We start from the raw sequence: 27,796 nt of genomic DNA on the forward strand, positions 1-27,796 counted from the left end.
TTGTTTTCAGAGACCGTTCCACAGTTCTTGAAGCTGGTTGGACATCCTGGCAACATCAGCAGAAAAAAGAATTCATTCTTTGTGTGGCCACTGTTGTCACTGTACGAGGTTAGATAAGGTCAAAACTCAGGACAAAACTTTGAAAACATCCAAAGATACAACCCATGTCAGTAGAATGATAAAAACACTTTCAGACATGAAATTATGAGATTCTTCTCATAAGCTGTATAACATTTTAGTTTTCTAGACATTTTTGTATCATTAATTTTAATAGTATATAGTATTTTTTTCAAATAATTCGACTGAATGAAGCATCTGCTTTTACTATGCTGTAATTTATCATTCTTTTGTAAATCACATCTAGAGGCATTAGGAGTTTGCTTTTGCTCTAATAACATTCATTTCTGTTTACTCAGACTCCCCATTTAATTTGACTACTTCACTCTGTAAGCTGTTTCTGAAATGAGTAATTTTAAGCATGTCTTCTTCTTACCCTAATCTCCCAGAAGAATGGTATTGTAAGATAGCTGCAGTTAATTCACTAATTTCCTTTATAGGCTAATTAGTAGAAGTTATCAGATTAATCTGAAATTACCAGGAAAGAGTTCATAGAACAGTTTCACGAACATAAACTGTCAGCAAAGTACATTTTGCTTTGAATTATTTAATCACACATCACACAAAGAGTCTAATTACAGCTCGCACAAAGTTACTTCATAATTGTTCAAAATCCAATTCAAGGTTGTTTTTCTTTACATATGTTTCGTGAGCATATTTGTCTAAAATCAATTCACTGCAGCCCTCACCTGTGAGCAAATGGATGCTTGCTTGTTTGACAGATCTATATAAATTTGCATTTGGAAGCCCGAGGCTGTCATTGCTCTGTGACCTGGGCTTTAAAGTCATTCAGGTAATGTCCTAAATGTTCTTTCCATGCTCATTGTCCAATTTAATAAATACTCATGCATTTATTAAGGAGCTCCTTAATAGAGCTTCAAACAAAATCTATGCATCAGTGAGTGACCATTATGGTTCAGTTTTTCTCTTTGGCATTTTGGAAGATGGAGAAAGCTTTTGGAGTATAACTCGCAGGCAAGAATCATGTGTGTCCTTTAGGAAGTGATGATTCTGGGTACTCTAGCAAAATCATAATCTTAGATTTCATGTGCTGTACCAAGCAGACATGCAAACAGGAAAGAAAAAAAACCAACGAAACAAAAAGCAACAGCCTAAAAGCACTGCCCCCCTAAAGCAGCGTCTACTGAGCTCCCATGATGTTCTGGTATCATCTCCTGTCTTTACCATCCTGAGGAGTTAACTTGCATTTGCAGGAAGACAAACCATTCTTTCAGTTTTAGTTGTTTTATGTGCTCTTGATAGATATGTTTTAATAGTTTTGAATGTTTTACATGTTTTAGTAGTAATGAAAAAGGAGCGGTCAGGTGACTAATTTGTCCTCTTTAGCAAACTATTTTTATGAACAACTGGTTTCACACTGGAAGCTGTTTTTGCTCTTTCATAAGTCCTCCAGGAACACGGGTGAAATCAGTTTGTACTCCTGGTGCATGTGTTTTGACCCGCTGGGTTCTGAGTTTGATTCTGGTTAATAACGGCTAGGAACACAAGCAACTACAACGAGACAAAAGTGCTTAGGCTTTATTTTTCAGATGCAGAGTCTTTAAAACTTCATTTAAAGCTTCCCGACCAATCATGGAAATATAATTGTGGAAGCCAATTACCAAGATCAACACTGAGTGAATTATGGGTGAAAAGCTATACAAGTGCAGATAAGTCTTTCTTGAGTTTGGTTGTTTTGGTCAGATGTAAATCTCAGCAGCTGAGGCGACCAACCACACAGTACACAACTACTTCCATTAGAGATCTATGAGAGAAAATAAAAAAAAATTAAAAACAATCCCCAAATAATCCAATTGAAACAGCGCTGAACACCTTTAATCATCTCCACAATCATACCTTATGAAACTCCAAAGTGATGATGACAAAGACATGAAGAAGGACCCCTGTGGAACACAGCATCTCTGAATGGAGTCATGCTTGGCGCGTCAATGAGTGCATACTGAGTGCCATCATGCACTTCGTAAATGAAGGGGCTTGGAGAGGAGGGGTGGGGAATCTGCTTCCTGAGTCTCTGTGGCAGCAGCGATCATGTTGTTGAGACTATATACTTTAAAGATAACCAGGATATGTGTTTCCTCTCTGTTTTCTAGCATAATGCTGAGAGAGTGGTCCTTAGGGTCTTTCCTAAGCTATGTGTAAGTCAATGTGTCCTACATTCAAAGAAAGGAGAAAACAGATATATCCCTTAGAATCTGGTCTCTCTCTGTCTGCCTCTGTTTGTCTCTGTCTCTCTTTCTGTGAACCTCAGAAATTACTGCAGACAAAGAACTCGGGGTAAGCACAATTAAAAGCATTTTTCCAGCGAAGGGTGTATTACTGCAGGGATCAGATAAAGGTCACTGTGAGATACGGGCTGCTAAGGAAGCATTACTGAGGAGGTGACTGTAATGAGAGGTGACACATTCTTTTTAGGAGGATCCTATGAATCAGGCTAAATCGCTGGAGACATGCACATTTCCAGGACAGAGCTGTAGGACGTATGGAGCGCGGAGCTTCAGCATTCCAAATAGTTGCTTGGTTTCACTGTAGCAGTTAGCTGCTTGCAGCCAACACCATTTATCTGCTTTATGTGACTAAAAATCTGACCTTAATTAGACCGAATGACAAGCACAATGAAAACCAGAATACAAACCTTTTAACTTGGAGTCCAGGTCATTACTAACGTCATTAGCTGGTCCTCTGATGAATTAATTTAAAACCTATTCATTATATGGCCATTTCTTCTCTCTTGAAACCACTAAGAAGTGACCCCTTTTGGTTCACTTATGGTTATTTTTTCCCCTGTGCATTATAACTTTCAGTTGTATTATATCTCTCAATTAGGGAGAATACGATGTGTTAGTGTAGTTTATGTTCCAAATACTGGGTACTGTTTGGCTTCAGTACAACAATAGTTTTAAAAGGCGATGTTAAAGCGGGCTTGGTGTGACTAATGGCCAGAAATAATGACAGCTTCTTCAAAGATTCTTGGGATGGTTGGGGTTTTAGTCACCCTCAGTTTTACTGTCCATTAGAATCGTTAGTGGGGACTTAAAAACACTAGGCCGTCTAGGCTGTGTGACCAAATGCTGCTGTTGTTCTCAGATGCGGCTAAGACAAAAGACAATTTGATTTGGTGCGAATACGTGAGGATGATATGCAAAGCAGACAGAGCATGAATACGTAGCTCTTTCCTGAATGGCAGTGGTGATGATGGAGTGGCTGTGGTGGTGAGGGAAGAAGACAGTGTCTACCCAAGTTATAAATATGTATACCTGTAGCTTCTATAGTTTTTATATTCTTGGATATGTTATCAAATTAATAACAGCTTTTAAAGGAGAAGATGGATTCATTCTATATCTGCATCTCAATAAAATCTCAATAATTTGTATTTAAAGGAGAACCTCTTTCAAGTTTAATGGTAAATTGCTGATACTGTAAAACCATCAGTATAGAAAACTAGGAAATTTGTGGCACAGTCTTCTGGAGATACTTGACCATGAAAGAAATAGTTTCAGTGACTGAGCCAGGTGGACATGTTCTCTAAAATTCAGTAAATACGCAGTGCCTAGAGATGAATTATGTATGAACTCACCACATCAGAAATTCATTTATCTGATATGAAGAATAAATTACATTAAATATCTTAACAGTTCTCATTATTCAATCATAGTTGTTTCTCCATTTTCCCTTCTGATGGAAGATTGTTCTCTTCTCCTGCCCTTGGAACAATTGTGATCTCAACAGGATGTTAAATTACTCAGAAGTTAGTATCTGTGAAAGGTATCATTTTATAAAATGAATTTTAATTAACCATTTGATCTTTCTCCATCCCTGGAGTAATCCTCTTTTAGAGTTGTTCTTGTGTTTTGCATATTATGATATTAGGAAAATGACAGACCCTGGTCTTTATTTCTGAACTTTTCAGAGAGAAAGGAAAGCCACACAATTTTTCAGTGGCAGTTGACTCCTAAATGGCATTTTTCTATCTCCAATAGCACATAAAAACCAAAGGAATTCTTAATGCTTTCCTTTGAAAAATGAATCTTCTATAAATAACCTTATTTCTTTGCTGTTGAATAGTTCTGCTCATACTGTACATACAAAAATGGAACATGAGTCATCAACACTAAGGTACACAGCACATAAAGCTTGTACTGTGCTGTGGGAACTCCTTCAGTCAATAGCTTTTAAGAGGCCAACCCACTTAAGATACAGATTAAAGCAAGCATGGGCACCTTGGATGCTGGATTCAGTTCCAGTTCTCTGCTCACTCAGAGGGCTGTTGATCACTGCTTTTTCTGTGAGTCTACCCCTAAATAAACAAACCTTTATTATACTCCATTCTGGGCCAGTGTATGACTATTTTATTATAAATTGCAACAGATTGGCGCAAACATGGAGCCTAAATTCATGCCATTACTAGGACCTGCCCAGAAAATCTGTGGCCTTCTTCCACCCCTGGCTGCATGGTTTGATCCCACCTACTAAGCAGGTTTTTTTTTCTTAAACCCCTCCTTAGCTTCTCTGTTTTCTGCCAGGCCTGCTTTAATCTGGCCTAGCTCTGTATCTGGGAGTGGGGGCCTCCGGCTTACACTCCCAGATCAGATCCACAAATTCCTGGCCAGGGGCCCAGGCTACAGCCTTGTAGCTCGTGACTGTCTGCAAGCTCTAAGTTTCACTCAAACCTTCTCTGTATATACGGAGTTGATTTAATTGCTCTTAATTTATTAGTATATTTGTTAGTATTTAAGCCACTGCCACTGCAGAACCACTTCAGGACTGTATGCCACTACCAGTTTCCAGTCACATGGCCCTGTGCCCACAACCATGACACCTGCTGGCCAATAAAGATTATTACACCTACATCAATTTTCTAAAAACTGTAACAGAGGTAAATTCATTTGATTAATAAATAAATAATTTTGAAAAGTGCAAACAAACCCCAAGATCCCAAGACAATGAAGGACAATATCACTATCTAGGAATTTAACAACCTTTTTGTTTCTACTGTCGATGAAATTCTGCAAGAGTTAAAGGAGTTACCATGTACATTTTTTTTTTTTGTGATCATGGGGCTCAGCTTTATTCTTCAAATTATATTCTTAAAGAAATGGTTTGATAACAGAGTCAAAAAAGCGAAACTTGAAGAAATGATGCAGTCTTTAGAGAGTGGTAATGAGAAATTAGCCAAAAAGGATAACCTTAATTTGACAGACAAAATTCAATCCATGTCAATTGATTATGAAACATTACAAAAGGGTACTGAGAGATTAACTGAAAGGATTCATGCTGTTGAAATCGACAATCAGACTCTGTTAAAAAGTTATGATAAGTTAACATATAGAACATTTCTCCAGGAAGGCAATCTGCATGCCATCCAAATAATATTCAAGGATGAGAAGTTATCATTAATAGAAAAACTTAATACCTTGGAATCACATGTACAGAAAGAGGATCAGAAATTATTTGATTTGATGAAATCATTAGAAATATTCACAGGTCAAGAGATTCACGCTTCACAAAAGAGCGATAAAAAGATTTGAATTGATTGAGGAAATTGTCAGAACTGATAAGCGAGGAGAGGAGGTACAGGCAAGGGATTTAGCATCACCAGCACCGCTCAGAGTCAGGAATGTCTTACTAAGAGTTTTAGTTACTTATCCTGCTATCACCTCTGAAAAGCCAGCAAATATTCAATACCCAAATGTATACAAAGAATGTAAATGGAAACCTATAGGTATGAAATATTTAGAAGAAATTAAGCAAGAAGTAGTATATTATGGCATGCATTCACCATATGTTAGGGAGATGCTAAGACATGGGCTTCATGCAAAAGGGTTACTCCACATGTTTGGCTTCAATTAGTCTCAGTGGTCCTTGAAGAGGGCCACAGTTACAGTAGAAGTGCTATTGGAGAGAGGAGGCTAAAGCCTTGGAATATCAAACAAGGGCCAAAGGATCTGAGGCTTCCCAAGATCAAATTTTTGACATTATATTATGATGTAAAGTATTTACAATGAACACATCTTGTCCCTATGCTAATCGGCAGCCTTGAATGCTTGGGCCAGTGTGGGACTATTTTATTATAAATTGCAACAGCACTGTACCCAACTGTCCCTGTGTTCTTATTGATGGACTTACACTTGAGAGGCTTTTCAGTATGAATATGACAATGACTGGCGAAAGAGATGATTGTATCTGTAAGGTTTCTGCAAGTTTCCTCTGGGAGAGAATCTCCGTTCACTTTGAGATTAATTTGGAGATAAGGAGCAGTTTGAGCTCAAAGAATGTTTCCTTAGGGAGAGTTTTTTAAGCTTATCATAGCCAGGTTGACCAAAGGCAAATTTATTCTGGACATTATATATAATATGCATAGGCTGACTGAATTTAAAGCCACAAATAGAGGTCTTGAGTCAGAAAAGAAAGGCCATTCATTTCTATTTTTGTAATGCCCGAGGAAGATAGGAATAGTACTGTAACCGACTGAGAACTCAGCAGATTTGAACTTTGGCAGTTCAGACAACATGAGTACAAAGGATTAATGAAACCAGTAGAAGAAATACCAGCTGTAGGTGTTTATTGAGAATGGTTTGAATTTATTTGGGGCATAAATTGGAAACATTTTTGTTTTTAAAACCAGCTATATTAGTTGATTCTTCTTTTCTTATTATTTGGTATGATTTGGGACAGACTCCTAAACTCTGGTGCATGTTACAACATGGATGAACTTTGAGGGCCTGATATGGGGTAAAGTAGGAGGGCAGCCCATATTTCTATATGGTGTGGCAGCCAGGCTCTGAAGCCATAGTCCCCACCTGAGGTGGTCACATAGCCCTGCAGACAGGCTGTCACTGCCCTAATAAAAGCCAGGAAGTACTGCTCCTTTCTCCTTTGTTAAAAATGTTGACTGCCTGGGGAGAGGTGTTTGCCAAAGCTGATGATTAAGTTGCAGGTGTTTTCCTAGCTCCGAGTCCCCTGGAAAGAGAATATTAATGAGGTATTGAGTCCCCTGGAAAGAGAATATTAATGAGGTATCCACCTTGGGTTACAGGGGTGGGGATAAAAGATGTTTTGTGTAATAAACCCGGGTAGATCTTCAAGATGGAGAGAAGCCTGAGATGCCCTTCTGTGATGACTGTGTGAACTGTGTCTGGTTATTTCTCGTGCCTCCATACTGGTCCAGATAGGGAAAGATAGTTTCTATGTTGGGGCCTATGGTCCCTGACAAACTGACTTTGTAAGATGAAGGGATTCTGGATATCAACAGTGATGGGTGCCCAGCATCATAATTGAAAATGGCTGGTAGAAATTGCGTTATTTGTAGTTTAGCACATTTATTACATTATTAACTGTTATTACCAATATACTATTTATATTTTGTAGGCATAAAATATATCAAAAATGACAATAAAAAGTTTATGAAAAATTCATATGTCTTAAACTAATCAAAGTAAGCCAGCACAGGGAGACAAACACTGCATGTTCTCATGAGCTATGTAAGCTGAATTTGATTTCATGGAGATAGAGAATAGAGCAGTGGCTACTAGAGACTGGCAAGGTGAGAAGAGAAGGAAGTGAAGCGTGATACAGCTTTAGCCATTCATGTCTGAAGGGTCAGAAATGGGAAGAGAGCTTCATCTCTCACTGCTCCCTTCTTACAGTCTTTCCTCGGGGTGTCGTACTGCTAAGAAGGGTGGAGGGAAAATATGTTTGACTTGGCCAGACACTTGAGTTTGTTGTGGTTGTTGTTGCTCACAGACTAAGATGGACAGATTGCCATTATTACTGTCTATAGAGGGTGCTGCGTGACTGGGCCCCTTGGTGGGTAGCCTGAGCTGTCCCTTGACACAGTTCTCTGAAGATGCAGACAGCCTCAGATCTCTCCCTTTTCAGATGCTTGTCGGCTTCTCTCTCTGTTGGAAAGCTGCCTTTGGAGTCCATGGCATCTATGAGAGTCTCACTTGCCCCACCCAGATATACCAGGACTCCCTCATCCCAGTTGCCTGTCTTCTCACCAATTCTCTCCCTCGCCATAAGCTCTAAGACAGAAAAGACAGAACAGAAACTCACACAAGACTAAGGATTTGGGAAGCAGCTTTTCCACCTAGCTCCTGTTGGGAAGTGTGGTAGCTTGTTTACTTTTTGGAATAGGTTATAAATACATGTGACTCCATCTGTTTACAGAACAACAGGTAAAGAGGAAACACTCTCCGTGCTGTCTTGTCTCTAGATACTCATAGACAGTGTTCATTTTGTTTGTGATTCCAGAATGATTTCCAGTAATGTCAAACCTGTACTGACACAAACAGAAACACGCTGTCTATGCTATTGTGTGCCAGCTTTACCACTTAACATAGACTTGAATCAATTTCTATAAGCACATAAAAAGCCATTTTGTTATATTCTTACAGCTTCATATTACTTTATTATTTATTCCGTCAGTTCTCTTTGATGACATTTGCATTGCTTTGTTCTTGAACTGTTTCAAAAATATTGAAACACATAACCACTGCTTTACATAAGTATATCTGTAGACTCTGCATTTACATGTAGAGCTTTTGTGTTTATATGAAATCATTTTCTAAAACTGAAATTGCCATACTGAAGGACAAATGTACTTGTACTTTTTGTTCACTGGCTTTCTGAGCCGAGTATAAGCAGCCCTGGCAAGAACGCAGCTGCTCTAAAGAGGCCTGTCCTTCTGACTACCTCGTGGAAAGGATAAACCCCAAGAAATGGATTGTCTCTAGGAATCTCATGTTGAGAGAAGGAAAAGACAGGGAGCCTGGTGCTAGTTAGAAGAGGGGCTTGCCTCCCAGAAAGAGGTTTTATATCATCCTGACAACTTGTCAGTCCACCTTGCAGGCGAGATAAGCTGAGACAATGTGGAGGTGCTGCACTTGAACAGGAATGGCATATCTCTGCACACCTCTGTTGTGTGATATTTCATTTGCATTCTGAAAAATAATGCTTTCCTGGAGATCAGAGGGTGGAGTTAACCATAGAGTTAGCCACAGAGGGTGGAGCCAGCCACTAGTTAACCACAGAGGCCAGGCAGTGGGGTCACACACCTTTACTCCCAGCACTAGGGAGGAACATGCCTTGGATCCCGGTACATGGGAGGCTCATGCTTTTAATCCCGGTATTGGGAGGTGGAGACAGGAATATAAGGCAGGTGGAGACAGAATCTCAGGCTCATTCAGTTTAAGGATTCATAGATACAGGACCACCCCAACTGAGCCTTAGACTTTGTAGAGGTAAGAATTCTCCAGTGGCTGACTGTTCTGCTTCTCTGATCTTTCTTTCAGCTTTTACCCTCTAATATCTGATTTCAGGTTTTTATCTGATAAGATTAATTAAGATTGCATCATATTGCACTACATACTTCTATTTTAATCTAAATCTAACATAGAAGGCTGAACTTTGTGCTAGGGGTGGCATAGGATCATTGAACCTTTAGTGTGGTTGGGCACGAAGTTTTAGAAGTTCTAGAGATGAAGCTCTGATCTTAACAACTCTGGTAGCATAGGATCCCACTGTATGATCAAAGTTGGCCTTGTATTTATTATCTGGCAACCTCCAGCCTCTTAAGTGCTAATATTGTGGCTTGTGCCACATGTTCAATGTATTTGCAGTTTTAATAAATGCTGAGCCAAAATCACTCTTACACTGTGCTCTAATTAGCAAGATAAAGTAATTCCCAAAACTCCTAATGTATTATAAATAATTTTTATTTATGACTCATGTATAAAATATATTCTCTTAGGAAAATTATATCATTTGCTGAGTTTTCTAAAGTTGATACTACTTTCTTATTGATGTATAGGATCCATTATGTAATATTAAATTTAGTGGGGCTAGAGAATTGACTCAGTGATTAAGAGCACTTATTCCCATTGCAAAGAATGTGGGCTTGATTCCCTGTACCCAAATAGTGGATTAAATTCTGTAATTATGGTTCCAAAAGATCCGACACCCTCTTCTGACCTCTATAGGCATATACATGCATGTAGACAAAAGACTCATAAAATAAATCTAATATAAAACAATTAGCTCCATTTATGGTAAGATTTGGAGAGAGAGAGACAGACAGAGATAGAGAGAGACAGAGAGATGGGGAGTTTGGAGTGGGGCATATGCCAAATTATAACTCTCTGAAGTATTCAGTCAATAGGAGAATTGCTTTGCATGAAATCAATGCACCAGTCAGTTTTTGCTTTTTGTCTCTACTCACACCTGATCCTGCACGATCATAAGATAAAAACTACCTCACTTTAGCTAGTCCCTTAAATTTGCTTTTATGGAGGGGAGAGGCCTGCTTCTCATGCCTGTAATTACTTCAATAGGTGCTTCTGTGGATTTGCATGGGCACAGGTCTATGCAGAGATCCCATTTGATGTCAGGGTCCTGCTGTCTACCTGACTTCTCTCCCTGTTGCTTTCTGTTCACACTTCCCTCTCACTCCTTCTTTTTTTTTATCATCCCTTTCTTTGCTGCTGTTCTTCTTATCTAGGGCTAATACAAAATGGAAATTTATTTTTCAACCTTATTTACTGGCTAGCCTTTTATGCTTCTTCTTAATTAAAAAGAATCAATAAGGAGAACGTTTGTTTCACTCCATTTAGCAAAGGGAACAGTAACAAAAGCTAACGTGAATTACTTTGACTTCTATGGTGTTCAATTGATTTTCCTCTCTGTTCTGACAGATGATAGAGGTTTTTTTTTTTGTTTTTTTTTTTTTTCTTTTTTTTGTTCTTGTTTTTGTTTTTCTGGAGGGAGGAAAGTTCTTTTTCTTGATTTAAGAGTTTTAGCTCTACACAGAAGGTGATGAACTTTCTCGTTATTGTCTCTCATAGCAAATTGCCTCCTGTGTAAAGTGGGGAAGCAGAGATATTAGCATCTGCATTTTAGTGTTTGAGAACAGAGAAGGTAAGTGATGTATTCCAGATCAGACAGGAACAGTAAAGTTGACACCACAGTGCAATGCTCTGAATTAGCATTTCTGTGATCTGAAAATGTTTAAAAGATAAACCACAGCAAAGAAATTAACTTGGCAAACACTCATGCAACACTCACCTAGTATCTTATCATTTTGATGTTTTATAAGCTTGGGCCATGGATTTCTCTTTAAAAAAATAAACATTTCTGATATCTATCAACCATTTTATACATTTAAAATTCTCCTTATGCTTCTAATGCTTTTATTCCAAGTTTCCCTTTTCCAGATGTAACCATTTCTAAACCCCCATATATTTGTTTGCTAAAGTTCTAATTTATGTGTGTGTGTGTGTGTGTGTGTATCACATTAGTTTTTATATAGTATGTAGGCAGTATGTAGATATAGCCAAAATAACAAAAGAACTAAAAGATACATCAACAGATATATCAGCTTATGTGTGCATGCTTCCATGCTGTGTAGCCTTTTCTGTTGATCCGGTAGAGACAGTACCTCTGAGATTACGTGTCAAAGTCTTCCCTTTACATTTGGACTCACTTTCCCTATAGTTAAAGGTATTTAATGACATCCACTATTCCTTTCTCTACTGAATCTTCAGTGTCTTTTCTTCGTTGAGTTTTTCCTACTGGCATAACAACCTTTAATCACTTCCATTCTCAGAAAGTAGGATTACTGAGCCCAGCACATAGATGCCTCACTGGTTAACAGCATGCACTCCTCAGAATCTGGCTTCTCAGGATCAAGATATAGAAGGGAGCCATCCATACTGTTGCATGCAATAGAAGTTTTTTTCTCTTGTTGAAAAATATTCATTTGGAAAAAATCTCATGCTTGGTTTATGCACTGTTGATATATAATCTAGGTTTTTGTTTTTTTTTTTTAACTAAAATCTAACTACTTTAATGGAGTTGAAACATTTAAATACTCAGAAGTTAAAATTTAGTTCCTAACTCATACCAAACATGGAAACAGTTCCAGGTAGAACTTGAGAAATGAAACAAGAAAGTTTTGAGACGTATGAACGCCTTCATGACTTCAAGTAGGGCAAGCCTGAGTACGTAGGGTATAGAATACATTGATCACAAATTGACTGTAAAGATTTCATAAAATTAAATATTCCATTTTACCAAAAACATTACTAAGGTAGTTAAAAATAATCCACTTAATGGATAATTTGTTTGTAGCAATACGACTGAAAGAGGCCTCACTGAGAATATATGAATAACTTGTAAATCTTTAAGGAAAAGACTTAAATTAGACATCATTTGTATAACTACTTCGAAGAGAGAAAACATAAAAGAAATACTTGAGCTGAAAATGAGTATTTTAAAGCCAGTAACCCCACCTAGACACATAGCCTACAGAATCAAATACTCTAAAGGCTATATCTTTAGTGTCATTTGATACAGATGCGCCTGCGAACTTCTCTCTCCTGCTGTTCTTGACATGTACCCTCTTGCTCTTGTCAGTCTGCCGCTCTACCATCAGAATAAAGACTGTTAATGTCATTGTGGCCTTTCAGAGATGTGCTGAGAACATTTAACCAAGACCCTTTAGGAACATGATCCTTAATTTGTTGGCTGTGCTGACTTTTGTGCTGTAACCACTCCCACTGTGGCCTATTTAGAGCCTTCTTTGTGATGTCAAGTGGCTCATAAACTTCTTGAAATTTAAAAGTCAGCTCTTTAAAAATAGGTTTGAGCTGGCTTTTCCATTACTCTAAATATACCTAAATGACAGGGTGTGTTTCTCTTAATCTGTAGGAGGTCCAGTGCTGATTTTGTTTTTGCTGGTTCTGTGGCAGCAATAAATTAAGAATTCTTCTAATTCATGATGATGATATTCTAGAATCTGAGGAAAGACTGTATGGGTCGAGTTTAGAAGATGCTTTTAATCACCTACTTAAATGGGTGGGTCTTGAGCATGAGACTTGGAAACAGTCACTGCTAAAGTCAAACATCCTTTTCAGGAGAGATGATATCTTATTTGATTCTTGTGAAAAAAGTGCTCTATGCTGTCTCTAGACAACCTTAATGCAGTTCTACCCTTCTTGTGCTCCTACTCCCCTGGCAAAGAAAAATAGAGCTTATTTTAGTACTTAACCATCTATTTGACCTTAAAGCTTCTCTTTAAGTTTTTTCCCTATATTTGCCTTTCTGTGTGAATAATATGATTCCTTCTTTACTGAGTTTTGTTTTCAGTTTCTTTCACTATTTTTGTGGCTTTCCTTTGAACACCATTTTAAACTTTCCATATCCTGTTTAGTTATCAAGCTGAGAAAATATATTGAAGAACCCAAAGGCAAATGATTACATCATAGTTTTCATCCCAGGGTAATTTCCTGGAGATGAAACTGGACAGTTTAAATCCAATAACTGTGACATGCATAAGATATATGCTCAGGATAGGTCTAAACTTAAGCATGCTTTATTGCAACTCAGCTTTTAAGGGGATTTTTAAAAAATAATAGTTTTCATGAGAAGTCAGAAACGACTCAGTTGATCCTTAAAACAATATTTTGTTATCAGATGTACTGACTGAGAATCTTTGGGATATGTAATTAAAACCATCTTGGAGAAAATAGCCTGGGTTATTAGATGAAATTTATTCATATGGATATGTACAAGGAATCATTGATGAGATATATTCTCTAGATACATGAATAGCACAGGTCATTTGTCATTGCTCAGTTGTTTGCATTTTGCTAAAAAAAATGATGTATTGTTCTCCACAAGACTGTACGCTTGGAGCAAAGGACAGATGCCTCTTTTGTCTGGAGTCTTTTTATAACTAGCATTGTAACTAATCACACAATTACGTCTTCTTCCTCTTCCTCCCCCCTCCACCTCTTTTCTTCATCCCTTGTAAGATGATTTTTACTGTAAAGTGGTGATGATCAGAGAAGTATCACAGCTTCTGTGACAAAACACAGCAACCCCTAGCCTAAACGAGACAATTATGAACGACTGTGCTTTTTCTCATGTAGCAATGCTTTAATTGGTGTATAGGAGAGATTAGCTTACAAGGATTAGTATATGATCAGAGTAATTTGAATAAATTAGTAGTATCAATAAGAACAACTATAAGGTTTTGGGTGTTGATGAAGTTCATTGAAGGCACAAATATGCAAAGATTTAATGAAGATGGTGCTGTTCTTCTTTTTCGGCGTGGGGTGTATCGTGGAGCCGGAGGAAGGGAGACCCAGGACGCGACCACGTGCGTGGGAGGATTGTTTATTAAGGGAAGGGGGTGCTCCACAGTGCAGGTCAAGGGAGGGAGGAAAAAGGGAAGGAGACGGATTTAACACTGGTATATATAAGAATCTGCGTAGGCGTGGTTGTCCGTTGTGGTGTTTCTGGGAAATGTAGTCTTCCAGTCCCGCGGGGTGAAACTGATCCTTCTGGGAGGTGTGGTCCTCATCCCATGAGAATCACAGATGGTACCATCAGAAGTTTTGAAAAAGATGAAAGGAAGATGCTGTAAAGGGAATCTGGGAAAGCTGAAAAGGATGGGCTCCTATAAACTGAAAGGTCACGTGCGGGTCTATTTCTTAACCAATAGATTAGTTGAGTATGTTGTAGCTACCTTTCCAGGGCACTTTTCTTGCCTGTGATAATGCGGCTTGGTACAGTGTGAGAGGTCCACACAATTGGAAACGTTCCAGTGAAGAATTCTGGGAGAGAGCTGGGATGCATGCATCTGATTTTGAGAACAAACGTGCATCCCATCTTACTTCAATGCCCACAACTCTCTTTAGTTCTGATTTTCTTAAGTAAAAGTATAAAATGGCTACTTTGCAGATTCTCTGCCACCTTGGGCACTGTAGGGTGCTATGCAAGAATAATCGATATTCCACCTCTTTCCAATAATTAGAGGAGTTTCTTTCCGTAACCGGACAAAATGGGCCTCCCTCTTCTCTTTGTGGAGAATGTTGCGTGAGTCTGTGGTCACATAGGTACCAGTGTCCTTTCAGTACACATCAGAACGTCTCAGAGTGAATAACTAAAGGATATTACAGACTTGTTCTCAACCACACCCCTTTTGGCAGAGTAGTGGGATGATCAAATAAAACTGACATTACTCATTGAAAACACAGCTTGAATTGGATCTTGTATCCTCTCAACAGTTTCATGACTTTGATTTACACGTGGCAGAGCTATGACTACCATTGCCAAGGTGCTCGTCATTGAAACTGTTGAATATGGACATAATCAGAGCACTTGTTCTGTTTATAAGGCATGCATTTGCCTAAGTATTGCAAATATTATGGTAATAGAATAGCAAGTTTTATTAAGCTGATTGCTGGGTATTATTGCAGACTGTTTATTTACTCAGAATATAATAGACAGATAAATTATCCTCCTTTTCTCTGTGTCACCATTTGCTTTTTGACATATGGGCCTATATGATTCCTTTGGCCTGTTTCTTCAGTAGCTAGACTGAATGAATTATTAAATCTCATCTTTTAGAATTACAATAGCTATTCAAAGAAATCTGGATGTTTCAGGAGGAAGAATTCAGTGCTTTAACATTTTTAACTTGGCCTAAGCAGCCAGCATCTGAGCATGCCAGAGGATGTTGCCAATCCATAGCTCTTTTTCCTTTGTTACTCACTTCTCACAAAAGGCATGCTGTTTTATTTAGAGTTTTGTATATGTCCTTGATACTTAAATTTTATGTTAAGGAATGGCAGAATACCACAGCACACTTTCCCATGGCTTTACCAGCCCTTTTCATAATATGCCAGTTTCTAAAAGAAAGACTCACATTTCTAAGATGGGACATGATTGATTTGGTTTAGTTTTGTGCTTCTTAAAGTATTCTAAAACCAGTTTTTCTTTCTTTTTAATTAGTTCCTCTTTAGAAGTCCTTTATTCTGGGATATTCTCATAATATTTTCATTAAGTGTAGAATACCAATTTACGAACAAAAATATAGTAAGTTAAACAATAATATCGATTAAGGTATAATTCTGGGATTACAATTAAATAGTGAAGAAAAATACTTACATTGTGGGTGTCCTCTGCCTGACTCTGACATCAGTGTAGTAATATAGTCTATGTATTTCTCCAGAAAAGGGACTGAATTAAATACTGCTAACTCTGATGCGCATTACTACACCTTTACGACGTTTATTTCCAATTCATTGCCCTTGCTAACCTCGACTTTTCTTATCTTATGATAAGACAAGAAATGTTATCAGAATAGTCATATCTACTTTTTTTTTCTTCAGGAAATTTAAAGCAAAAATTAATTTCTTACTCCTTTCAAGATGAAGTCAATCCTTGGTTGGTTCGAGTCTGTGATCAATATATTGAGATTCATTAGAATGCTTCTGTTTTATTGTGCAAAGAAGAAATTGTCAAGCATTTGAGGACAAGCCCACATCCAGGGTGTGAGGGGTATGAAGGCATTTGGGAAGAAGACAACAGTACCAGCATTTACACTTCTGCAAGAAAAGGGAAAGAAAACAGAAGACTAACGTTTCTGAGAAATGAAGAGACAGTAGTTTGGGGGTTCCCCCTAAGTGGGAGCAATTTGTGTCTTAAAAGGTATAGGGTTCCCGTGTCAGTGGCTGAGAAGAGTGACCCCAATGAAGGCCACTGAAGACAGAGGCAGAGCTTTTGCTTGGCTTGTTTTCACTGGGGATAACTATAGAGAGTGATCACTATGGATGCCCAGATCAACAGTCTGACAGTCTATAAAGAATAAGGTTGGGTGGATAATATGGGTCAAAGGATTATAGCACTTGATACTGAGCCTAAACCTTGAGTTTAATTCTGGGGACAAACATTGTGTAAGAGAACCAACTCTGATACATTTCCCACTGACCTCCAAACATACCCCATCAATAAATACAATAATTTGTTTAAAAAGAACAGGGCTTGACTGTGATATTTCAGTAGAAGGTAACCATGGCAGCCGGGTAAAGTAGATAACAACTTCTCAACGTTCCATAACTGAGTATCAGATATGTTAAAAGGGATTTTATGGTTGTGATCTGGGTATGGATTAAGGTGAGAGATTATTTGTATTATTTATGGGAGCCTGATATAGTGACTGAAATCCTGATAAGTGGAAAAAGGGATATTAGAGGCTGAGAACTCAGTGAGCAGACAAGAACGAAGAATGGAATGAAGTGATTACTGTTTCTAAAGCAGTCAAGAAATGCAAGAAGCTTCTGAAAGTTGCTGAAGGAAAGGGGATGGATCTTCACTAGAGTCCCAGAAGGAATTCAGACGTGTTAATAGCCTGACTTTTGCCCTGTGTGATTTTCCCTAGTCTGTATCAGATTTCTGAAGCACAAGATAATAAATCCACGTTGATTCAAGCCACTCAGTTTGTAAGACTTGGAAATTACAGTGGGCACAACAGGTGTCTGGTATAGTGCTCTTATTTTTTAGGTTTCCTAGAGAAAGTTGGTGTTTGCTTTAGGGAAAGAAATCCCATTTCTCAGACAATAACAAATGAACTAAACCTGCCAGACAACAAAATGAAAACTACCTTGATTAAAAATTTTATTGTAATGACTCAGGGTGGGGGATATAATTTTATGAAAAAAAAAAAAACAACCTGAAGCCATGAGTTGCTGCATAATATGGAGTCAAACTTATAAACACACTTTAGAGTGTGTGATAATTTTAAGTCTTTGAGACTCAAAACAATGTCACATAATGCACTAAAAACTGAGTATTTTCTTAAAAATTGCATTCATGACAGATATTGGTAAGAACTTCTGACTAGTTATAACGCTGAGTAATACAATGGCCTCTGGGGCACTGGAAGAATAAGATGATCAATTTGTGAGGCCAAGTCTAGCACCCCAGAAAGTCTTGTATGGTATTATTCCCGAGGAGCCATGAGCAAGCATCTACTCTGCCCAAACAGTGATCCCATTACAGACCAGAGTTCAGATACCATCAAAGTCCAACTTGGTGAACCAATGAATTTACTGGGGTTGCTTACAGAATTATGGGTGAAGGGTTATTTATGGGAGCAAAAGTGTCTCAAAGACAGATGTGTTGTCAAAGCCCACCCTAGGGTGGGTGGCAATTTAAAAAACTAGAAACCTGGAACACACAGTGTTGCTATCAGGCAGCTCAACAGTTTGTAGAACTTTCCAGGTATTTCCCCTGGTCTTTGGTTCTTTTAGTCGGTTCTATTGGTTGTCTCTGCTTCTTGCTGGTGGTGATTGCTTACCTGAGAGTGACTTTCAGCAGTCTTTATTGCTTATGGGAAGAAGAGGCCCAGTAAAACTGGTCAGTGGCAGGGATGGCAGGGACCTCCTGAAGATATTTTGAGTTGTCTACTTCCTGTGTTAAGGAGTTTCCTGGCCATATTGCACCTCCCTGCCCCGCCCCAGAACATCCTGCTGTTTCGCATCTCTGTAAATATCTTGTTTTAAGAAATTTCCATCCAAGATGGAGGGCTTTAATCTTGGAGGAAACTGCAATACAAGACAGAATATAAAGTCTTTTCTAAGCCACATCTGGAGGCCAATGGGAAGGCATAAAAACAGTTCTTCCTCTTGAAAAAGTTTGTTTCTTCCTCTGTGGTTTGATTGTCATAGCACAGGGTAAAGTCAGACTGTGGAGAGGCAGGGAGAGCCAGAAGAAACACAATGGAGAGACACCGTTAGCACAAATGACAGTCTCACATGTTTCACCATCCATCAAGACCCCTCTGAAGGGAAAAACTGATTTGGAGAAAGTGTATGCCCATGAAAAAGGGACTAAGGTGTAGACTATGTCTTAAGAAAGGGGATTTTTCTCAGAGGCAAAGTTTTGCAAAACAACAGGTCAGTAAAAGTTACAATCTATGCATAAGAAGATAAAGAAGCATGTGACTTGGATACAATGCATGTATTTGATGAAACTTTTTTTTTTCTAACCCTAACCCTAACCCTAACCCTAACCCTAAACCCTAAACCCTAACCCTAACCCTAACCCTAACCCTAACCCTAACCCTAACCCTAACCCTTGATGAAACTTTTAAAGTGAAAAATCAGACTCATGGGGACAAGGACATACTGCTTTTATATGGTGGGGTGGACGGGTTTCGGTATTTCTTGTTAGCAAAAATAGAGCTCCATATAGACCAGGTAAGCCATCTTCTGCCTCTGAGTGCTGGGATTAAGGGCATGTACCACCACAGACACCCAGCTGTCATTTTTCTTTTTGATAGTAGACATTCTGTATGGAGTGAGATGAAATCTCCAAGCGTGTTTAATTTTAATTTTCTTAATGGCTTAGGATATTGAAAAATAGCTCAAAACTCAACAAAATTTCATTAAACCTTGGTACTATGGGTGACTACTTTTCTCTTTTTTGAATGTTTTGAAAGTGGTCATAAAACCTTCAAAATTAAAAAAAATGGTTTGAAAAGCGAAGGGAAATCCTTATTCTATTTCTCTGCTTCTTTTTCTCTGTTAGCACAGTCTGTAGGTCACTCTTGAGCTACCAAATATGCTTTCAGCCTGTCATCACAGAGAGCCTCTTATGGAAAGTGGCTAGTTTTAGCAAACTCAGACTGTGCAGAGAGAGAGTCACAGAATCCTCTGTGTGAATATTATCTTAGAGCTTATTGCTGTGTTTTGCCAAATTTACCAAGGCATTTGCAAATAACCAAGCTGTGCTTCCCTCTCTCCAATGTGTGGTGGGATAATGAGATGCAGAAAATCTAAATAGTAATAAATGCAAATCTCTGAGGTTGCTGTTACCTAGCAGGATGTTGAGAAGAATCATCTGGGAAATTTTCATTTATTTTCCAAACTGGAGTCCTTTCCAAATGGATGATATTGAGTTCACAATTGATCTCTAGGAGGAACGGTGTGACAGGGGAGGCAAACGTCACAAGATTATGTACAGAGGCTCCAGTTGCTTCTTTGTCAATTCTCTTCCATAAACCCTTATACATCTGCTCATTTCTCATTGCTTCAGGGGTAGAGGGAATCCAGTGTGACTTAGCAATGCCTTTAAATTCATTTTCCTATTTAGAATCAATGAATGAATATATTGTCTGCTTAGCATTTTGTCCATGCTGAACTAGTTTGATGGTGTCCTGAACCACCTCTTGCTTTAAAGGGTCACTGTATTAAGCATATGCATATATATATATATATATATATATATATATATATATATATATATGATTTTCTGTTCCAGGGTAATGAGTTTGTTGTGGGACACTAAGGTTGTTTATTCCTTCTGCCCCATTTGATCCTTCTTATCCTTACCCATAATATCAACATGGCTTCCTTGAGTATAAAAACATTATCAGCTTGCTGGGTTAAGCAGGATAAAGGTGGTGTTTTTTGTTGTTTTGTTTTGCTTTTTTTTTTTTTTTTTAATTCCAGTGTAAAAAATCCAAAGGTAAAGAAAGAAATAGAGCTAAGGTCAATGATTTTTTTTTTAATCTAATTAAAGAGGTAGTGTCAGGAACAAATTGCTAGAACTAACTTAACTATCTGACAAAAGGAATTTACAAACTGTCTTTGTTGATTTTGTATGAATTGGGGTGACTTGAATAAACAGAGGCATACAATTATTTTATTTTAACTCTACTTCCTCCATGATGTTGGATCAGTTGGTAGCTGGCCTTCTGAACCAGGTTCTGCATCCTCTTCTGGGTGTTTGGGAAACTGACTAAAACTTGGTACTACTAAGAGAGCAGAGTGTTTCACATCTGAGTTCAGAGCAGACAGTCACAGAGAGGTGATACAAGGAGTGACAGAGAAAAAAAAACATTTTTTTGTTTACTGCGTGGTTGAAGAGCCCATGAGGTGAGCTCAGAGCCACTGTCCCACTTTGTCATCTCTTTCAAGGCAGCCCTCAGGGCAGCCACTGGGAAATGGCCTTAGAATGCTTTGGGAACAAAATTTATGAGAACGCTAGGAGCAGTTTGCTGCATCCCAGGGATGCCCGACAGAAACGTTCAGCAATTTTTCTTTTTCTTATTGTTGCTGTTGTCTTTGAGTATAAGCCTTTGAACTTTGATTAAAGCAGGCCCCTTTCAGTCATCCGTTTATTTTCCTTTAGCCAAGATGGATGAATCCTTCAACAGATACTATCGTGCTGGCGCGGGAAGAACTGTAATGCATCTGTGACGATTTCTAGACAGAGAGGTCTGAAGCAGTCAGTGTCTCACCTCTCGGAATTCAAGAGCGATGATGGAAAATTTGAAGACTGACAGATTTTTTTTTAACCTTGTAAATTGTATAAGCAGTAATGAGTCTTTATTCTTTTTTAGAAGGAACATTTGCATTCACATTTATGTGCAAATTATTTTCTAGAACTTCTATACAGTTTTTACTGGTCACTTACATGACATTTTTTGAGAACCCTTTCAATTCAGAAGTGATCTAGTTTCAATCTGCCTGGTGAAAATTACAAAGGCCTGAAAGGGTCAGTGGAGGCCTGTGGACAACAGAGATAGGAACTGCCCTCGTGGTCTCTAGTATTGGATCCACTTGAACTGTCCATTTTGCAATCTGTTGTTTTAGTTATCCATATTTGTCAGTAGGGTGAGTGCTTCCCACGCTGTACAAATTGACTGAAAATATTCTAATAATAGCTTTTCATAGATAAAGCAACAAAGATACCTTAACAGACAAACAAGTTTTATTGTTATCCTCAGGGGGATGGAGATTGGTGATCTAGAATTTGGGTGGAAGATCAATAACACTAAAGTATGTACACAATGTTTTATATATATATATATATATATATATATATATATATATATATATATATATATATGTTAATTGTATATATATCATGAGATCACTACTTTGCTAATTAAAAACAATAAAACATAGCTTCAGTAATTTGGTAATGAGTACATTGTATACAAAAGATATAGTAGCATCAAAAACAAAATAGGAATGAGTTAAAGTATATAGTTAACTTAGATGTGGTTGAAGTTAAGTTAAAATAGTTATAACTATATAAAAAGAGAGGAAAATAATAGTTAGGAGCTCATCTGAAATTCCAGGAGAATTAAACAGGCTGGCTTTAGTTTTATATGATTGCTGTTATCTGGACGTTATAAGCTGTGAAGAATTCCAGAATTGCTTATTAAAATATGTTTATAAGTGTTTGCATTGGCAGAAAAGTAAAGAAAGTATATTAGGCCAGAAACAATGTTGAAGTATGAATATAGTCAAGCAAATGAATATTGGAGTTTGCTGTGGGACAATGGTCTTGTACCCTGAAAGATTTTTCACTTGTGTTGCTTTAATAAAATGCTGATTGGCTAGTAGCTAGGCAGGAAGTATAGGTGGGGTGACTAGAACAGGAGAATTCTGGGAAGTGGAAAGACTCAGTCTACAGTCATCACCCAGACACAGAGGAATCAGATAAGAATGCCTCACTGATAGAAGGTACCAAGCTCATGGCTAACACAGACAAGAATTATGGGTTAATGTTGGATGAAAGAGTTAATAAGAAGCCTGAGATAATAGGTCAACCAGTTTATAATTAATGTAGACCTCTGTGTATTTCTTTGGGACTGAATGGCTGTGGGACAGAAACCTCAGTCAACAGAGTTGGCCTCTTTCTGAGGGCATTTGGCATGGTGGGTCATACTTTTGCTTGGGAGTCTAAAAGCTTCAGTCAGTCCAGGGTCTTGAGGTTAGATCTGAGACCATCCAATGACATCACTTCATATTATGTATGTGTACAGGGCAAAACATTTCCTCCCCTACCAATGAACCTGCTTATGCTTTAGTTCTGGGGGTTGAGTGGGGGAAAACATACCTCTCTAGAAAAATCTCACTCATATGAGTTTGGTGATGGGAATCAAATTCTCTATGGCATTGAAGAAAAACAAAAAAGTAAAAATCTAAAAGGCTCTTTTGAAATAGTCCTGACTCTAGGCACCTACCAGAAGATACTGAAATCTCTGTGGAGAACTCTTTGAAATAAGACTTATGAAAATTTCTACAGATATGATCTTGAAGAATATGATTCCAAAATTAGTAAAAACCAGTAGAAACAACAAACAGAATCTAACTCTTAAAGGAAAGAAGTTTTGAGAAAAATTCTAATATCAAATTAAAAACAACCAATTTAAAATAAGATATAAGGAAATAGAAAATATGTTGAAAGGATGCTAAAGGAACACACACACACACACACACACACACACACACACACACACCATGTATATGTACAAAAATAGGAATTGTAGCACAATTAATAAAAACCCAGAGATAGATATTAGAGTTCAACCTGAAGGTCAGAAAAGCAAAACATCCAGGCACTGGCTCTTACCTCTACCTCAGTCCGAAATGATGATCCTGCCTCCAGGAACCTCAGAAAATGAGACTGTGTCTGAGATCTGTCTCCTCCCATCTTATATTCTTCTCTAGTGTTGGGGTTAAAGGTGTACACCACTACTGTCCAGTTTCTATGGCAAACTAGTGGGTTACTGGGATTAATGGTGTGTGTCACCAATGCCTTGTCTGTAAGACTGACCAGTGGGACTGTTTTCCTTTCTGATCTTCACAAATGAAATATCAGTACAAGGAATATCTGAAAAGAAACCCAAATGGGAATCTTACATTGGAGCACTAGACTGAGCTCCCAAGGTCCTGATGAGGAGCAGAAGGAGAGAGAACATGAGGAAGAAAGTCAGGAACGTGAGGGGTGCGTTCACTCATGGAGACGGTCGGACAGAACTAATGGGAGATCACCAACTCCAGTTGGATTGGGACTGATGGATCATGCGACCAAACCCGTCTCTCTAAATGTGGCCAACAGCGGGGGCTGACTGAGAAGCAAAGGACAATGGCGCTGGGCTCTGATTCTTCTGCATGGACGGGCTCTGTGGGAGCCTTCTCAGCTTGGTCGATCACCTTCCTGGACCTGGGGGGAGTTGGGAGGACCTTGGTCTTAGCATAGAGTAGGGAACCCTGATGGCTCCTTGGCCTTGAGAGGGAGGGAGGGGAGGTATGGGTGGAGGGGAGGGGAGGGAAGGGGGAGAAGGAGAGGAGGGAAGGGGGAGGAGGAGGGGAGGGAAGGGGGAGGAGGAGGGGAGGAGATGGAAATTTTTAAATATAAAAAAATAAACCACGAGGAAAAAAAATAAATAAACTGAAGGATAAAAACCAAAAAAAAAAAAAAAAAGAAAAGAAAAGTCTAGTGCCGGAAATGAAGAACCATCTACATGCCAAGCAGCATATCCGAAAGAATTGAAGGATTCAGTTCAAATCTGGATGCCATCTCTGAAGAAATCACTCAGTGTGTAGAGAGATAGAAACAATTTCAGGGCCCTTAACACACATTGGAATTCCAGCGATAATGTCGACATCATCAGATTTAGACAAAAGATGGAAAGTCAGACCTGATGATGCACACCGGGAACTTCAACTACTTTGGAGGCTCAGGCAGAAGGATTACAAATATAACAGTTATTTTTGTTACAGAGGGGGTTCAAGGCCACCTGGACAGCTTAATGGGGCCATGTCTTGAAGTAGAAAGCATGAAGAGGTCTGGGAATATAGATCAATGGTAGACACTTGCCCAGTATATTGAAATACCCTAATTAATATAGAAATACTTTTATATTAAATTTTAAAAAAGAACACACAATTTACAGTTCATCAGAGAAAATGAACCAGGAATAAGGACTCCACAGTAAAAGTATGAAAAACAGAAGCATAAGAAATATACCAGCAGATATATAACAAAATGATTAAAACAGAACTTTTAACTAGAAAAAGTGAACTTCCAGGTAGAAAGTTTTACTTAAAATAAGTTGTTACTTGCTATTACATGTTTTAGTTTTTCAGAAAATTATTGATAATAATTTCTAACTTAAAGGTCTGTAATACTAAAACCTTAAAATATAAAAAGCAATAATACAGCTACAATGTGAGTTGAAATCAGCAAATCAACTACTATAATGGGAGAATTCAATTTGTCTCTCAAGTATGCAAAAGTCAACAGCCAAAAGGGATAGAAAAGATTTAAATCTACACTCAGCATGCAACATCTTCATCTAACTACTGTGTTTTCAATCCTGTCCCAAACAACTGAAGGTTTTTCCAATCATCTGTCTGTCTGTCTGTCTGTCTGTCTATTCATTCATCTATCTGTCTGTCTGACTTTCTATCTACCATATATCTATCTTCATCTGTTATTTATCTACCATCTATTATCTACATCTATCTATCATCTATCTATCTATCTATCTATCTATCTATCTATCTATCTATCTATCTATCTATCTATCATCTATCTATCATCTGTCTGTCTGTCTGTCTGTCTGTCTGTCTGTCTGTCTGTCTGTCTCCATCTATCTGTCATCTTTTCCCCAGCTCATGAAATATCCAAAAGTAGCATACTGGAGACCATAAAGCATGTTTCAGCAACTTTTCAAGACATTTACTCTGACCTCATTCTAGAAGGACTTAGAAAAGAATCTACTGTGATAAGTCAAATGAGCAAGGCTTTTTATATGATTGTTCCAGTTGCTTAATATTTGGCTCTATTCAGCAGAAAAGCATACTCCAATTTCTCTTTGAAGACAGAATGAAATGTTAGGTTAAATTGAAGAATTTATTTATGAGAAAGAGGGAGAGAATGGTTGATAGACTCTGCACTGAGCTCCAGCAATGTTACTTCTGGTGTCTGGAGTTCTTGTTGCAATTGAGATGGTTTTGCAATTACATAGCCTTTCTGCTGACAAAAAAACATGCATATGTTTGTGTCTATGCATTATATATAATATTTGTGTTGATACATGAATGATTTTAATATTCTCATGGTAAAGAGCTAACAAGAATGAAGGAAGAGGCAAGGTAACCAAATAATATCTGAAATCTCTTAGATATGCCAAAAGAATTATCTTTGATTTATCTTATAGTATTTATTATTTCAAACAAGCTAACTCTTTCAGCCTTTTGTCTTGAATATCTTGAAAATAATTACATTGCTTAAATGGACTTCAGTTTAATTCATTAAAGGAGAACTTGTTCCTCACTTTCTCCTTCCCTCCCTCTCCTTTCTTCCCTTCCTTCTTTTTTCTCTCTGTCCCTCCCTACCTCTCTCCTCTCCTTCCTCCTCCTTTTCTACTTCCTTCCTCCCCTCTCTCCCTCCCTCCCTCTCTCCCTCCCTCCCTCCCTCCCTCCCTCCCTCCCTCCCTCCCTCCCTCCCTCCTTCCTATTTTCTTTTTTTTCTGATTCTGCAAGGAGCATATTTGCCTTTATAGTGATTGCTCTGCCGTTCTGATCTAAGGACTCATTAATCTCACTGCCTTTGGAATTGAATGCTTTAGGCACCATCTACTTATGAATAGAGTAGTTATACTTGACAAGTTTCTATGTTATATAGAGATGTTTTTCCATGCCTGGAGATTTAGCCCAAGCTTTCATATTTACTAGGTAATTGCTCTACCATGATTCAGCCCTATATAGGGATTTAAAAAAAAATGTTACACGCTTCATGTATATATACTAAATGATGAAATTAGAGTATATTAAAGTTAATTACTTTAATTCTTGGTTCCCTAGCTTCAAATAAAAATGAGTTTTATTTTTGGTGTAAATTGTTCCATTAATATGACATATATGCTTATTTTTTCATTCTAAGATTTTAAAACATTAAAGGCTTATTATTACCGCAAAAATCAGCTAACACATAATTGCATCTCCTCAGTAGAATCATAGATCTGAAGGCACTTGAAAAGAATGGCAAATAGAGAATGAGAGAAAATAAGTTTAAAATATAGTTTTAAGAAAATGTTAAAGAACCTTCAGCTCCCTATAGTTCAGTGTCCAGCATTGTGTGAAGCCTTATTAGGATAGACAGGACATAACCTTTGTAGTTACGTAAGAAATAAGCAAGTGTGAAATTAGAGTTCACGAGCACAGCTTGACTCAAAGTAGGAACAGGTTCCATGGTTTGGAGGAGTTAATAAGTTACATGATGAGGAGATTGCACTGCAGGCAGAGGTGTGGATAAAGAGGGCCTGGGAAGGGAAGACATCAAGAAAGAACACAAGATAGGAATCGTTGAAATCAGTCATTCTTGCAGAGCTTCTGATAAAAATCTGGTTTATCTTAAAGACTGGTTGTTTTCAAATATATTTGCATTTATACAAGATCAACTAATTTGACAGGGGATCAGTATCACAGTTGCAAGGCTATTATGGGAATTTTTATATTGATCATTTCATTTTTCTTTTTCATTGTGGGGTCACCAGGATAGACAATTTCTTATTAATCTGGTTGAGCTTGGAAGCCATTGTATTTATTTGGAATTTTTTGGCAAATAAGTTGACAGTGGCTACTGAGTGATCTCTCAACAGCATTGAAGATGCAGTAACTGGAGGGCAACTCAAAGATTAAGGAGAAATTTGATGTATGAAATGTCACTCTATTGATTGGTAAACATTTCTGGTCCTCTGAAGGGTCCATTTTTTTTTTTGTCTGAGTAAGAGTTGATTCATCATGGAAGACAGGTTTCTGTCTGTAAACCAGCACACAGAACAAAAATGTTCTTTTTTTTAACCTAAAACATTTATAAAGGTAAATTATATGAACACCTGTAATAGATTTTTTTTTAGATAGCATCACTGTGTACCCGAGGCTAGCCTTTAACTGTGTAGACATATATTTCTGTGTTAGTCTTGCAGAGAGTGGAATGGGATTTTCAATTTAGCTTCTGACTTGAACTACCCAGTGTTTTGTAAATATGTCTAGGAATTTACTGCAAA

The sequence above is a fragment of the Arvicola amphibius genome, chromosome 3, assembly GCF_903992535.2.
Source record: "Arvicola amphibius chromosome 3, mArvAmp1.2, whole genome shotgun sequence".
Classification (NCBI taxonomy): domain Eukaryota; kingdom Metazoa; phylum Chordata; class Mammalia; order Rodentia; family Cricetidae; genus Arvicola; species Arvicola amphibius.